This window comes from Diabrotica virgifera, chromosome 4, assembly GCF_917563875.1.
Source record: "Diabrotica virgifera virgifera chromosome 4, PGI_DIABVI_V3a".
NCBI lineage: Eukaryota > Metazoa > Arthropoda > Insecta > Coleoptera > Chrysomelidae > Diabrotica > Diabrotica virgifera.
In genome coordinates this window covers 68,521,002-68,535,414 of record NC_065446.1, presented here as the reverse complement: position 1 = coordinate 68,535,414, position 14,413 = coordinate 68,521,002, and positions in this window count along the sequence as shown.

The window sequence follows — 14,413 nt, the reverse complement described above, 5'->3', positions numbered from 1 at the left end:
TAAAAAATGCATTTATTAGTAATAAATAATTATGCAAAAGTATCGTAAATCTATCCTTATAAACTTTTTGGATGACTTTTTCCAAAAAAATTAACTTTTTTACCCTGTTTTCAGTGCACAACTACCAAGTAATGTTATTTATATCATAACTGATAAAAAATTGTAATAAATATATATAATTTCTTATATAACAAAATAAAAAGTTTATAAGGAAAGCTTTACGGTACTTTTGCATAATTATTTATTACTAATAAATGCATTTTTTATTCGCTTTTTTTAAATCAAGTTGAAAATATATTTCATGCTCTTTCATTTGACACCTGTGGAATGTTTCTAACGTAATTTTTTTCTGACTTATGTTATTGCAAAAAAATGCTCTCTGGGATAAACAATTTGAATAAAATTGAAACAATTGAATGAATCGCTTTGAAATTTTTATTACATATTAAGCACTAAAGAACCCTTATGTGACAAAAATTTTAAAGCTATACAATAATTTTTACAATAGATATTGCGAAATTAATTTTTTTTGCAATTCCGACCTTTTTTCGCAATTATATTATCAATAAATGAGTATATCAAACTTTGTAATACGTCATTTTAAAGCTTTTTCCATAATCTCAAAGATATTTGTACTGAAAAAACCATAAGTTTCACTGTTTTCCATTGATTTGAAAAAAAAGGGAAAAATGCCATTTTTTGACACTTAATTGTTTATAAATAAAAATGGCCGCCAGATCCTACGCAGGAAATAGTTACAATTTGCTCTTATAGGTATTACCTGTCGAAAAAACGCTTCAGTACCCTGGCTGCTCGAGTGTCATGGGAAAAACCTTATTACCCTGGACTAATATCTCGGTTTCCAGAGAACGTAGAGCCTTCATTTTTTTTTTTAAATTGGAGTAACTCGACGAAAGAATAGCAACTAACTAATTTTCATTTACCGGAAAAATCGGAAAATTATGGAAAATGCACTTTTTTATTCAACATGCATCTACAACGTTAACACATATTGTCATGAAATATTATAAATTTGTGAATAAATATTAAAATAAAATTATAGTATATACCTATTTATATACAGGGTGGAATTTTATTCGCCTCGGTGTCTGTACGGAAAACGACTTGATTTAAAAAAAATTCTTCATAGAAATATACCGGGCCATTAACACTGCAATATAAAAATAATGTGAATTATACAGGGTGCTTCAAAAAAGAGTGGTATATCAAAGATATATTTTTTATGGAACACCTTACACCTGATGAAATTTTTAAATTGCCCTTTATAAAGAAGCTAGACTATACCTAAGTACAGGGTTTTTTGATTTATTTAAATTTTTAGAAAAATGTAAAGATTTAGAAAATAAATAAATATGTGCAAATCTAAGAATCAGTTACAATTTTTTTCTTGGATCTTCATAATATACTATTCAGCATATTTAAACAGATGTTTATTTTAACAAAATTTATAATTAATTAATCGTACATTTTTAGATTTAAAAATTAATTAAAAACAAAAACGTTCTCAAATAAAAAAAAATATGTATAGATTATAATTATTCATCTTCGTTAATTCTACAGTTTTTGTACAGGTTCATTAATTTCTTCCACATTATCCATAATTTGAGGGGGGTATGGCAAAAATAAAACAGTGCGTACTTCCGGTGCTAACTTATGGAGCTGAAACACTAACGTTGACTAAAACATCAATAAGAAAATTACAAGTAGCACAACGAATACGAAATGATGAGTTGCGGCGAAGAACTGGAGTGGAAGACATCGTAAAGCGCATTACGAAGTTGAAGTGGAAATGGTCAGGACACGTCGCAAGACAAAGAGACAACAGATGGACAATGAAGATCTTAGAGTGGCGGCCAAGGGCGGACAAACGAAGTCGTGGAAGACCACCTACCAGATGGACCGACGATATTAAGAGAATAGCGACAAACTGGATTGCAGCTGCCCAGGACAGAGAAGGGTGGAGACATCTTGAGGAGGCCTATGTCCGACAGTGGACAAATTTGGCTGTGTGATGATGGTGATGATGATGATCCATAATTTCTTGAAATAAATCAATTGTACCGAGCTTTGCATAAATTGCAAAGATGACACTGGCGAAAAAAGTTGCTACAAACTTTTGACAGTTATTATAGATGACATAAACATAAATATTGCTTGCAACAATTATGGCATAATATAAACAATAATATCAAAAAACCCAAGCATATGGTCTTCAGTAAAATCATGACACAACCAGCACATATTAGTATAAACGGCATTCAAATTGAAAAAGTATCAAGTTACAAATACTTGGGAACTTTAATAAACGAAACTGGAGACCAAAACAATGAAATAAAAAGACGTATCGAAATTGCCAGCGCCACCTTCATAAGGATGAGAAAATTCTTCTGCAACAGAGATATAAGCATCCCTTTACGATTAAGAATGCTAAGAGTCCACGTATTTAACACGCTATTATACAGTGTAGTGGCCTGGACTCTCAAACAGAACAACATAAAAAATATTGAAAGTTTCGAGATGTGGTGCTACCGTCGAATGCTGAAGATAAGTTGGGTTGAAAGAATCACAAATCTTGAAGTAATACGAAGGATAGGAAGAGACCCAGAAATTTTGTTAACGATAAAACGAAGAAAACTCGAGTATTTGGGTCACCTGATGAGAGGTCATAAATACGCCTTACTTCAAAATATAATGCAAGGAAAAATAGAAGGAAAACGGAATCCAGGCCGCAGAAGGATGTCATGGATGCGGAATTTGAGAGAGTGGTTTGGCTGCACCACTAATGAACTTTTAGGTCAGCTGTAAACAAAGTCTTGGGTAGCCTTGATGATTTCCAATCTCCGATAGGAGTGGCACAAGAAGAAGAAGATATATGACGAAAGTGGAAGTTGAAGAAGATTTGTTTAAAAGAATTAGGGATAATGTTGAAGAAATAAGAAATTAATAAACCTGTACATAAACTGTGTAGAATTAACGAAGATCAATGATTATAATCTATACAAACTTTTTTTTTCAATTTGAGAAGATTTTTGTTTTCAATTATTTTTTTAAATCTAAAAATGTACTATTAAGTAATTATAAATTTTGTTACAATAAACATCTGTTTAAAAATGCTGAATAGTCTATTATAAAGATCTAAGAAAAAATTTGTCACCGGCTCTTAGATTTGTAAATATTTATTTTTTTTTCTAAAATATTATATTTTTGTAAAAATTTAAATGAATCAAAATACCCTGTACTTAGGCATAGTCTAGCTTATTTTTTTAAGAGCAATTTAAAAATTTCATCAATTGTAGGATGTTCCATAAAAAAATATATTTTTGATATATCACTCTTTTTTGTAGCACCCTGTATAATTCACATTATTTTTAGATTGTAGTATTAATTGCCCTGTATATGTCTATTATGAAGAAATTTTTTTAAATCAAGTCGTTTTCCGTACAGGCACCAAGGCGAATAAAATGAACCACCCTGTATATAAATAGATATATGCTATAATTATATTTTAATATTTATTTACAAATTTATAATATTTTATGAAAATATTTATCAAAATATATTAGTGTTAACATTGTAAATGAATGTTGAATAAAAAGGTTCATTTTCCAGAATTTTCCGATTTTTCCGGTAAATGAAAATTAGCTAGTTGTTATTCTTTCGTCGAGTTACCCAGATTTAAAAAAAATGAAGGCTCTACGTTCTCTGGAAGCTGAGATATTACAAAATTTTTCAAGTCCTCCAAATTGAACTTTCTATAGCAAAATCTCGACGCGCGGAACTGGACTCCGACAATCTTCCCCATCACATTGTCCCAGCTCAGTCAGCGTGAGTAACTTCATTTTAAAGGGTTATTACTCGTTTTAAACAGAAGATATTCCGTACTTATCAATTGAAATATAAAATATAGATATTTATTATCATTCTGTAAAAATTTCAACTCTTAATATTTATAAACAATTGAGATGGAAGTTTTCAAAAAAAAAGTATAACTTGGCTACTATTGGTCCTAGAAAGTTGTTTATTCTTCTTAAATGTATATTTTTTTATCGTATTTTTGATACAACCAATTATAATTATTTATCAGAAAAAATAACAAAGATATTCTAATTGTTTATAAGGAAAAACTCACCATTTTTTAGCGACCCGTTCAACAACAATTAAGAAACAAATATATTCTTTTTTTAACTTTCTTAGTATTTTAGTCTTTAAGAACTCATTGCACTTTGCCAAAATGCTCTGAAAATACTCCTAGGGCAACAATGATTGTTTAAACATTCGATGTCTGGGATAAACATTTAACATAACTCGTAAACTGATAAACATATCTTCTTGAAATTTTGTACACTAATAAAGGCACTTAATTGCCTCATAATCAAGGTACAATAAGTTCCTTACGACCTATTTGGTAAAAGTTATTAACATTTACAAAATAGTGCAAAAAACGTGGTTTTTTGCAATTATCTCGGTTAATTCTTTATGCATTTTTAACTTGTAAAAGTTCAGAATAATCATTTTTTCATGATACATAACTTTTATTAAACAACTTTTGCTGTAAATATAATACTAAAAATGCTATAGGCAAAAAACAATATTTTCTGACTTTGGCCCTTGTTTATAAAAAAATGAGGTCGATTTACGAGTACCTCTGTATGTATTTTTAATTAACTATATCCCCCCTACAATTTAGCACCTTCAAATACCTGTATTGATTTTTTCCCGTTTTTATTTTTCGACCCTGGACTAATGCCTACTATAAGGAAGGAGATCCTCGTTATGAGGATATTCGATATTCTCGTTATTTCTTTGCGTTTTAGATATTCTCATAAATATTGTCTTCTTGATGTTCACTGTTAGATCGTATTCTTGGCTATACATTGCTATTCTGTTCACCAGCCTCTGAAGATCTTCAAGATCTTCATCTTCGGCCAAGATGACAGTGCCATCTTCATATCTAATGTTGTTAATGGGAACTCTGTTTACCTTTATTCCAGCTGTTTTACCCTCAAGAGGATCTCTTACGAGTAGGCATTAGGAAGAATTGACAACAATACTCATCCCTGTCTCACCCCATGTCTAATTTGAATTTCCTGTAACAGCTTTTCATTAACACGTACTGTGTTAACAGGATAATGGATACAGGAAGTAGCAATCAGGAGTGAAAGTGGAAAATTAGTGCAGTCACTGAAGCTTTTCACCTCCGAATTGGTTGAACCTCCATCGATATGAATGATAATTGGTGAGTAGTTAGAGGATACCTCAAGAAACAAAAGTGACATGGTGCCAACTTAAGCTTTTACTCTGGGCGTAGATACCACCCCTTCTTGGGGGTAAAAATTATTTTATTAAAAATAACCCCACAGATCGGTAGATGGACACATTTTAAATAAAATTTGCAATATCTTGTTATTAAACTAAAACAATAAGTACGTTGTGAGTTATTAAAGATAAAATATTTGACTTTTTCGTGAAAAATGCAGTGATAAAGCGGGTTTTCATAAATAATTCAAAAACTATACCTAAGTTTTAACAAAAAAAAAAAATCTATTATTGCCCAAATTGAAGATAATAAAAAATCCAATCAATTTCTTACTTTAAAAACCTTTTGGAATTAATTAAAAGTGGGTTATACCTAGGTGACAGAATGTATATTTTTTTCAGCTAGTACTCAAATCTAAGTATTCAAGCTTAAATAACGGGAAAACGATGCATTTTATGAAATATACTTGTTAAACACTTGTCAAAGTACTCAAGAATACCTATCAAGCGAGCTCCGGATGAAGTTGATAGCATCAAAGCTAAGCAAGTCATGATGAAAATAAGAGAACCCTTTCGAATTTCTTAGGAAAAAGTGAAAAATAAAACATACGCTATTTCCACAAAAATTAATTAAAATTTGCAGTAGTTCCTATAAGACCTTCTTTATTTTAGCATAAGTAATAGCCTCAACAACTTTGACCGGTTTGGAAAGTATCTTTTTGAAAAAACAAATGTGATTTAAACAAATCATAACTTTTCAAATTTTCGGCAATTTCATTTTCTTTTGATAACTCCAAAATTAATCGATATACGTAAGAAATAATAAAACACCAAATTTTAGTTTTTTCTTTTCAGCAAATATTTTAATTTTTTATTATTTTTGTAGGTTAAAAAATAACCGATACAGAAACGTTTAAAACAAAGTTTACTGCGAGAATCATGTAACCGCTGCCCGTTACTATTTTATCTTAAAAAAATCAGGGATATAAAAGATTAAGTTTAATAAGTACTATTTTATAGCCCTTGAAACTACCTCTTAAACGCTTTTAGACAAACCTGATATCATAAAAATTAATGGAGTTAAAAAAAACAATAACATTTTTTTGGAAAAATTTTTGGAGCATAAATTTTGAAAAATTTTTGGAGCATAAATTTTAATGGTCTCAACTTCTTCGGGAGACTACTTGATATACATTTATATTGTATATTTCAAATGTATTTATATATTTCAAAGTACGTTAACAATTGTTTAGTAAGTACAGTAGGAAAAATGAAAGAATACCCATGAACGAACATGTAAAACACGCTGTATTTTCCTGTCACCGTGTCACACAAAAAATTGGCCAGCGCAAGTACATGTAATAATTATTATTACATGTACTTGCGCTGGGCAATTTTCTTTGTGACACGGTGACAGGAAAATACAGCGTGTTTTATATGTTCGTTCATGGGTATTCTTTCATTTTTTCGACTGTATATGTCATAAAATGCATCGTTTTCCCATTATTTGAGCTTGAATACTTAGATTTGAGTACTCGCCGAAAAAATACACATTCAATTAACTCACTTTAAATTAATAGGAAAAGGTTTTTCAAGTAAGAAATTTATTCGATTTATTATTAACATCAATTTTAATAATAATACGTTTTTTGTAAAAAGTTATGGTTTGTGAGTTATTTATGAAAAGCCGCTTTAAAAGATGCATTTTTGCACGAAAAAGTAAATTGTTTCACCTTTAATAACTCAAAAAATATTGATTTATTTTAATAGCATGATATAATATATTTTTCTTAGAATTTCGCCCTCCATTGATTTGTTGGATTATTTTTAACAAAATAACAAATGGTATCGGGAATACCTATATACCGATATCGGGAAAGCCGAGAACAGGGTAAAAACGCAAGTTGGCACCATGCCATTTTTGTTCCTTGAGGTATACTCTAGCGACTCACCAATTTTCATGAAAATTAGTGATGAAAACCTTCGATAATTGAACTAATTTTCCACTCTCACCCCTTATTGCTGTATCCACTGAGGTGTAAGCTTGCAAGGGATCATAATTATCAATATACAATGGACGCATTTCACAGGAAAAACTCCATATTACTTACGACAATGATTTTTCGGCTCCAGCTCTTAGTCTATAATGTTAAATATTACTGTTTATTATCTTTAGGTGTGTGTTTCTACTTGTTAATGCAAAAAATAAAAATTAATGGCAGATGATACAACATAATTAATAACATTTTGCATTGAATAAATATACTTTGACCACGATGCGGTAGGAATGTACCATAAAACCAATTTTTATTAGTTTTATGACATAAAGAAAATAGTCAATATTCACTATTTTTTATTACCACTCTTCCAATATATTAAACATTGACAGAAAGCTTGCATTTTTTAACCCATTTTATTAGTATGCCGTGACAATCATCTACTGATTGCAAAGCAGTTTCTTGAATAATTTTACTAATAATTAAAAAGAAGATTTGAAAAATTAAGATGAAAAGTCTGTAAATCTACCAAAAGTGCAATAATATGTTGAAATTACATCCTTCAATTTTTTGACAGGAAAAAAATTAAAGACTTTTACGGCCTTTTTCTTTATTGTCTTTAGTGAATTTTCTAATAATTTTTCTATTCATTGCTTATCATGGTTTTGTGGACTTTTGTATGGTTTGTATAGAAATCTTCTACTACCCTCATTCCAGTTCTTCTCTGTTGGTGGTAATATATGGGGCTGAAACGTGGACCTTATCTCAAAATGATAAAAGATTTCTTGGTATTTTTGAGAGAAAAATTCTTAGAAAGGTTTTTGGGGGCGTAAATGAAAATGGGCTATGCCATGGCGTCGAAGATATATGTTTGAACTATATCAGTTATACACCGATACAGATATTCTGAAATTCGCTACAGTTCAGAGACTTAGATGGTCTGGACACATTGCTAGGATGTCAGATAACGAATATACGAGAAGATTAATAATATTAGTTTCCTGTTTTATACCGCTAATGCGGCTTTGGGATTATAGCAGGGTAGTCTGCTATATCTAGGGCCTACGGTATACAAGGAAGGTAACAGGGCCAGTTCTACGCTTCAACCGCCTATTATTACCCCTGGGTTTACCCAATAGTCTAGGCGCCAGAGGGGTCACCGTGTCCTTTTCAAGTGAAATAAGCTAGTGAAAAAAGTCCACAAGTGAAAAAAAAGTGAAATAAGCTACATTCAATAAAATTATATGTGTCTAAAATACATAATTTTATTGAATCCATTACATTAAAATGCAAATAACTTGAAAACTACTTACTCTATCGCATTGAGATAAAAGGATGGTTATTTACGTAAAAAGTAACAATCAAAAAAACATGCTGAAATGACTATTGAGACAGTGGCGTAGATTGTAAGGGGGAAAGGGGCGAAAAAGAAGTATATATCCCTACAGCACGTCTCTGGTAACATGGTAACAGCGGAAAACTATATTTTAACACTAGTTAAAGTATCCTAACATGTTTAAACTTTGTGTCAAGTTTGAACAAAAAATATTAAAAGGTGCTTTAACAATGGACTAAAATCCTTTTAGAACATTTGTAATAAAACACTCTGTATTTCGGTAAGGAAGAATATTTTTTTATTTAAGTGTTTTGGGTTAAATTTTCGTATTTTGTGCTAAGGTTTCTCCAGTTACGATATACAATTGTTAATGAAATACCCATACCCTGTATATCAGGGGTGGGCAAATACTTTTAAGCGCGGGCCAAAATGAAATTTTCAAAATGTCTCCCGGGCCGGAGACCTATAGATCTTTCTCCGTCCAAGAAAGTTTTTTGACATAAATACTATAAGTATCATTTTAAAGCATTTGGACAAATACATTTGACTGTTAATAATAAATAATAGTAATAATCAATTGTCTTGCTTGTGTGTACATGCGAACAATTTGTTCTCAGTTCTTCTTCTTGTTCTTCTTCTTCTTCTTCTTCTTCTTCTTCTTCTTCTTTTTATATAGACATTACTCTGTCTGTTTTTCAATGTGCTTCCAGTAAGTTGTCATTCCATCTTTTTCGTGGTCTTCCCACTGATCGTCTTCCTATTGGGGAACCGTCTCTCGCCATCCTTACTACTCTATTTGTTGTCATTCGGCTTATGTGGTTGTTCCATTCTACCCTTCTGCTTTTCACCCAGTTATTAATGTTGTCCACCTTGCATCTCCTTCGTATATCTGCACTTCTAGCTCTATCCCACAGCGTCTTACCATCGATTTTTCTCAATGTTTTCATCTCTGCTGTTTCTAGCATTCTTTTTATCCTTTCTGTATCAGGTTGTGTTTCTGACGCGTATGTCATTATTGGTCTGATGACTGTTTTGTAAATACTGCCTTTAACTTCTTTTCCGAGGTTTTTATTTCTCCATATTGATTCATTCAGACAACCTGCGGCTCTGTTTGCTTTATTCACCTGATCTTCCACTTGTGTTTCGAGTTTGCCGTAGCTGCATAGTGTGATGCCTAGATATTTAAACTCCATGACTTGTTCTATTATTTGACCCTTCAGTTCTAATTTACACCTTATTAGATCTGCTGTTATAACCATGCATTTGGTCTTTTTTGGGGAAATTGACATGTTAAATTTTCTAGCGGTTATATTAAATTCGTGCAGCATACGTTGTAAATCATCTTCACTTTGAGAGATTAGGGTTGCGTCGTCTGCATAGCAGATTATTTTAAGTTGTTTTTCTCCCATTTGGTACCCTTTTTTTGTTCTTACTTTTTATAATATTTCGTCCATGATCAGGTTGAACAACAGAGGACTCAGGGAATCTCCCTGTCTTATCCCTTCTCAGCTTCAATTATGGTCAGTTAGTTCTTCATCTACTTTTACTTTTATTGTTCTGGTAGATATTTTCGATCGTTTTAATTATTCCTAGAGTTCTCAGTTAAATTACGAAATTTTTAATATGGTCCATTATATTAAGCCATAAGAGCGATCCAGATAAACAATTAAATTCAGAAATTCAAGAGCAGCCTTTTTGAAGATGAGGAAATTTCTGAGCAACCAAAGATTCAATATATGCAAATCTGACATCGGATGGTAAAATGTTAGGTCAAATCAACCATCATAGTCGAAATTCAAAGTGTCAACTGATCTAGTATGGTCATGTAGAAGAAATGAACAACGACAGGATGCCAAAACAAATTTTAAAATGAACGCTAAGGAAAGAAGGGAGAGGGGAAAGCCGAAACAGTCCTGGCTGGGTGGCATTCAAAAGACAATGTCGGAAAGGAACGTTCACCCTGACGAATGCAACAACGGACGAAGCTGGAAACTGGGAGAACCCTATAAAAAACCGGGATGATAATAAAACTGTTATGTCCACTCTATTCTTCTTTATTGGATTGCTAATGCTGACTTAGTGAGAAAGCTGGAAGCTTTTGACATGTAGCTTTTTAGGAGAATTTTGAAAATACCATGGACCGATCATATTACTAACGAAATGGTGTTACACAGAATGGGAAAGGAACAAAGAACTTTGACCATCATTAAAGGGAGAAGGACAGCAAGAAGAAAGGACACATACTAATAAATGATAAGTACGTTGTTGTAAGTTGTTGCAGCAGCTGTTTAAGAAGGGTAAAATGGAAGGAAAAGGGTCCTGGTAGACGACAAATTCCCTGGCCAAAAAATATTTGCGCCTGGACCGGGTTAAACATACAGACGCTTTTAAGAAAAGCAGAAGATAGAGATACATTATTTATATGAACACTACAAACACTAATACTGTTGATTTCAAGAAAATCGCATAAAAGAGATTAAGAGCGTAGGCGCAAAATTTCGGACCAATGATTTTTAAATGCATTCCTTTTTTTCGAATCGTGAGAAAACTAATAAATATTTTTGAAAAATTTAAACGCAGAATGAAAGATTACATTATTACCGAAGGTCAAAAGTCCCTTAGAATAAATTAAAAGTTTCTTTTGAAGGAGATATTTGAAATTAAAAATCAAAAAATCACACTATTTTTTTTTCTTTTTTGTTCACCCCTGCGATTTACTAAAATAAGCATTGTAGAAGTTTTCAGGGACTTTCGGCCGTCGGCAGTATAATTTTCTCAGGATTCGAAAAAAATTAATGCATTTAAAAAGCATTGCGCCTATGCTCTTAAAAAAAGCTTGCGGGATTTTTCAACGGGCCGGATAAAGTAAGCAAAAGGGCCGGATCCGGCCCGCGGGCCGCCTTTTGCCCACCCCTGCTGTATATAGTGTATATATTGTATTATTTAGGGTTAAAATGGTGTCGTCCCTAATATGAGCATACACTGGAATTAAACTATGTAGTAAGGCACTGGCATTTAGTCCATGTGGTGAGACCGCTCCCGTCTGAAAAAATTTCTGATTCGGTTTCTGTGTGGATTCCTATTAAAAATGTCCCCTCTAAACAAATCCAAAGGGCGCCGGGCGGAATTTTTGGGCAGAAATTGTTTAAAAAAGTTTTTTAAACAAATACAAAAGATCTCCTTTTTTGACCCGAAAAATATTTTTTTAGGTTTTTTTGGTCATTCTAAACAAGAAAGCTATCTTGTGATTTTTTCAAAAATTGACAGTTTTCGAGTAATAGGCGATTTAAAATCTGAAAAATGCAAAAATAAATAAACATTTTCAAGGCTTAAAAACTCATATTTAGGTGATTACTTCATTCATAGGAGATTCTGACCTATAGAAAGCTACAGAAATCTGAATTAAATCGATAATTTTTGATAATCTCCCGTCGTTAAGTATATTACGTCAGATGCCCTTCGTTGCTACGAAAAAATACATTCAGTGACATTAATGACAATTAATGTTTTAAAAATTATAAAAGTGATGACTTTCAATCGTCAAATATTTATAAAAACTGTGTGTTTAATGGTACTTACATAAATAAATTACAATGAAATTTTGGTTTTGAACAGTTTTATTCATGAAATAATCGCAACAAATTGCACTCGACCTCTGAAATTAATATAGAATTTTTGCTCTCGTGACACTTTGACATAATTTCACTCGCCTTCGGCTCGTGAAATTAAAACTGTCAAAGTGTCACTCGGGAAAAATTCAATAATTTCAGAGCTCTTGTGCAATTACTACTGAGTATTTTTGAGGTTGCCAAGTACTTAAATTATAGTTTAAACATTCATTTTCAAGATTTCGAAGAGTAATCGGGTAACCTTAATTTAGACCGTCGCTGTTTAATTGTTAAAGATGCGTGTCTATTTAAATTTTTTTGCCGGTGCGAAGCGCTCTATTTCAACAATCTCCTATGTTCCTCCGAAACATATATTTTTCAGGTTCTTTGGAACATTCTAAATAAAATAGGTTTCTTGTCATTTCTCGCTACTAATTAACTATAAGTTAATAGTTTTAAGAGGCTACAGTAGCGATCAACAGGTAGCAACAAACGCGGTCCAAGATTGCGGCTGTAATTTTGAATATTTTGTCAAGATATTTGGAACACATATTCATAACATAATAAAGAATGGCGGTACAGAACCCAATTTGAGAAATAGATTAGTATGTGGAAATTACTCTGTAATTAAATACAATATTAAAAAACGAATCTGTACCGCTATTAAGACGAACAAAAAATACACATTCTTCAAATAAACTTTTTTATCCCATGCCTAGATTTTGTGTCATTTTGGACTTACTAAAATTTTTTATTTCTAACAAAAAATCGAACATATATCTAATAACTAATTAGGCAACATAGAGAAATTTTCACTGTCATTTTGACCATAATTTTGACAAACCTGCGTCAGATTTTCTCTTACCTGTTCTGTTATCTTTATCGATATCTGTTCAGTGCAGTAGTTTTCATTCATTTTAAGAATTCGTTATTGTTGTTTCATAGGAAAGTAGTGTTTATTTATATTTAATTTATTATATTTTCGTGTAATAGAACTAAGTTGTTGGCCTATTTGAATTAGTAGATTATTGTTAATTGTGAGTTTTAGTTATATGTATAAGTATATTTTACGTAAAATATTTCGTATTCTAATGCAAGTATATAAAGTTAAAGTGCCTTTGGCGCTCTATAAACTAAATAAAATAAGATTGTTTCGCTTCACAACGAAATGATTATTTATTATTATTATTTCGTGCAAATACCTATGTTAACATAAAATTTTCACCCATTTTGGTTTATTTTTCTAAATATTTAGTTACTAATAACAAAATTGTTTTCTATTACTTCCATTTAGAGCGCCTATGTGTTAATGTCACATTCAAGTTATGTCAAACAATTCCGAAGCACTGTTGCCAAAGTTTCGCAGACCTTACGAAAAAAGGTATGATACTATCTCCCGAAGTTATATTGATGACACGCTACTGTATACTCTTAAAGTTATAAGCGATTTAAAATCCAAAAAATGCGAAAACACGAATTTTCGGATTTTAAATCGCGTATAAATAAATTTAGAACCATTAACTTTTGAGAAAAATGACAAGAAACCTATTTTATTTAAAATGTCTCAAAGAATCTGAAAATATATTTTTCGGAAGAAAATAGATTGTTGAAATAGAGCGCGCCGCAGCGGCAAAAAAATCGGGTAGACACGCACATTTTAAACGACGCGACGGTCTAAATTAAGGTTAGACCCGATCACCCTTCAGAATCTTGAAAATGAATGTTTAAGCTACAATTTAAGTACTTGGCAAATATGAGTTTTTAAGCATTGAAAATGCTTATTTTCGCATTTTTCAGATTTTAAATTGCCTATAACTCGAGAACTATTAATTTTTGAGAAAGATCACAAGATACCTTTCTTGTTTAGAATGACCAAAAAACCCTAAGAAAATATTTTTCGGGTCAAAAAAGGTGATCTTTTGTATTTGTTTAAAAAATTGTTTTAACAATTTCTGCCCAAAAAATCCGCCCAGCACCCTTCAGATTTGTTTAAAGGGAACATTTTTGAATAGGAATCCGCAAAGAAACCGAATCAGAAATGTTTTCAGATCGGAGCAATCTCACCTCATGGACTAATTGCTAAAATTTAATTTAACTTATTTATTTAATTTAATAAATTTATAAAATTAATTAAATGTTTTCCAATTTATTTTTAATTACATTAACGCTTTAATTTCTATCAATTTCAATGTTAC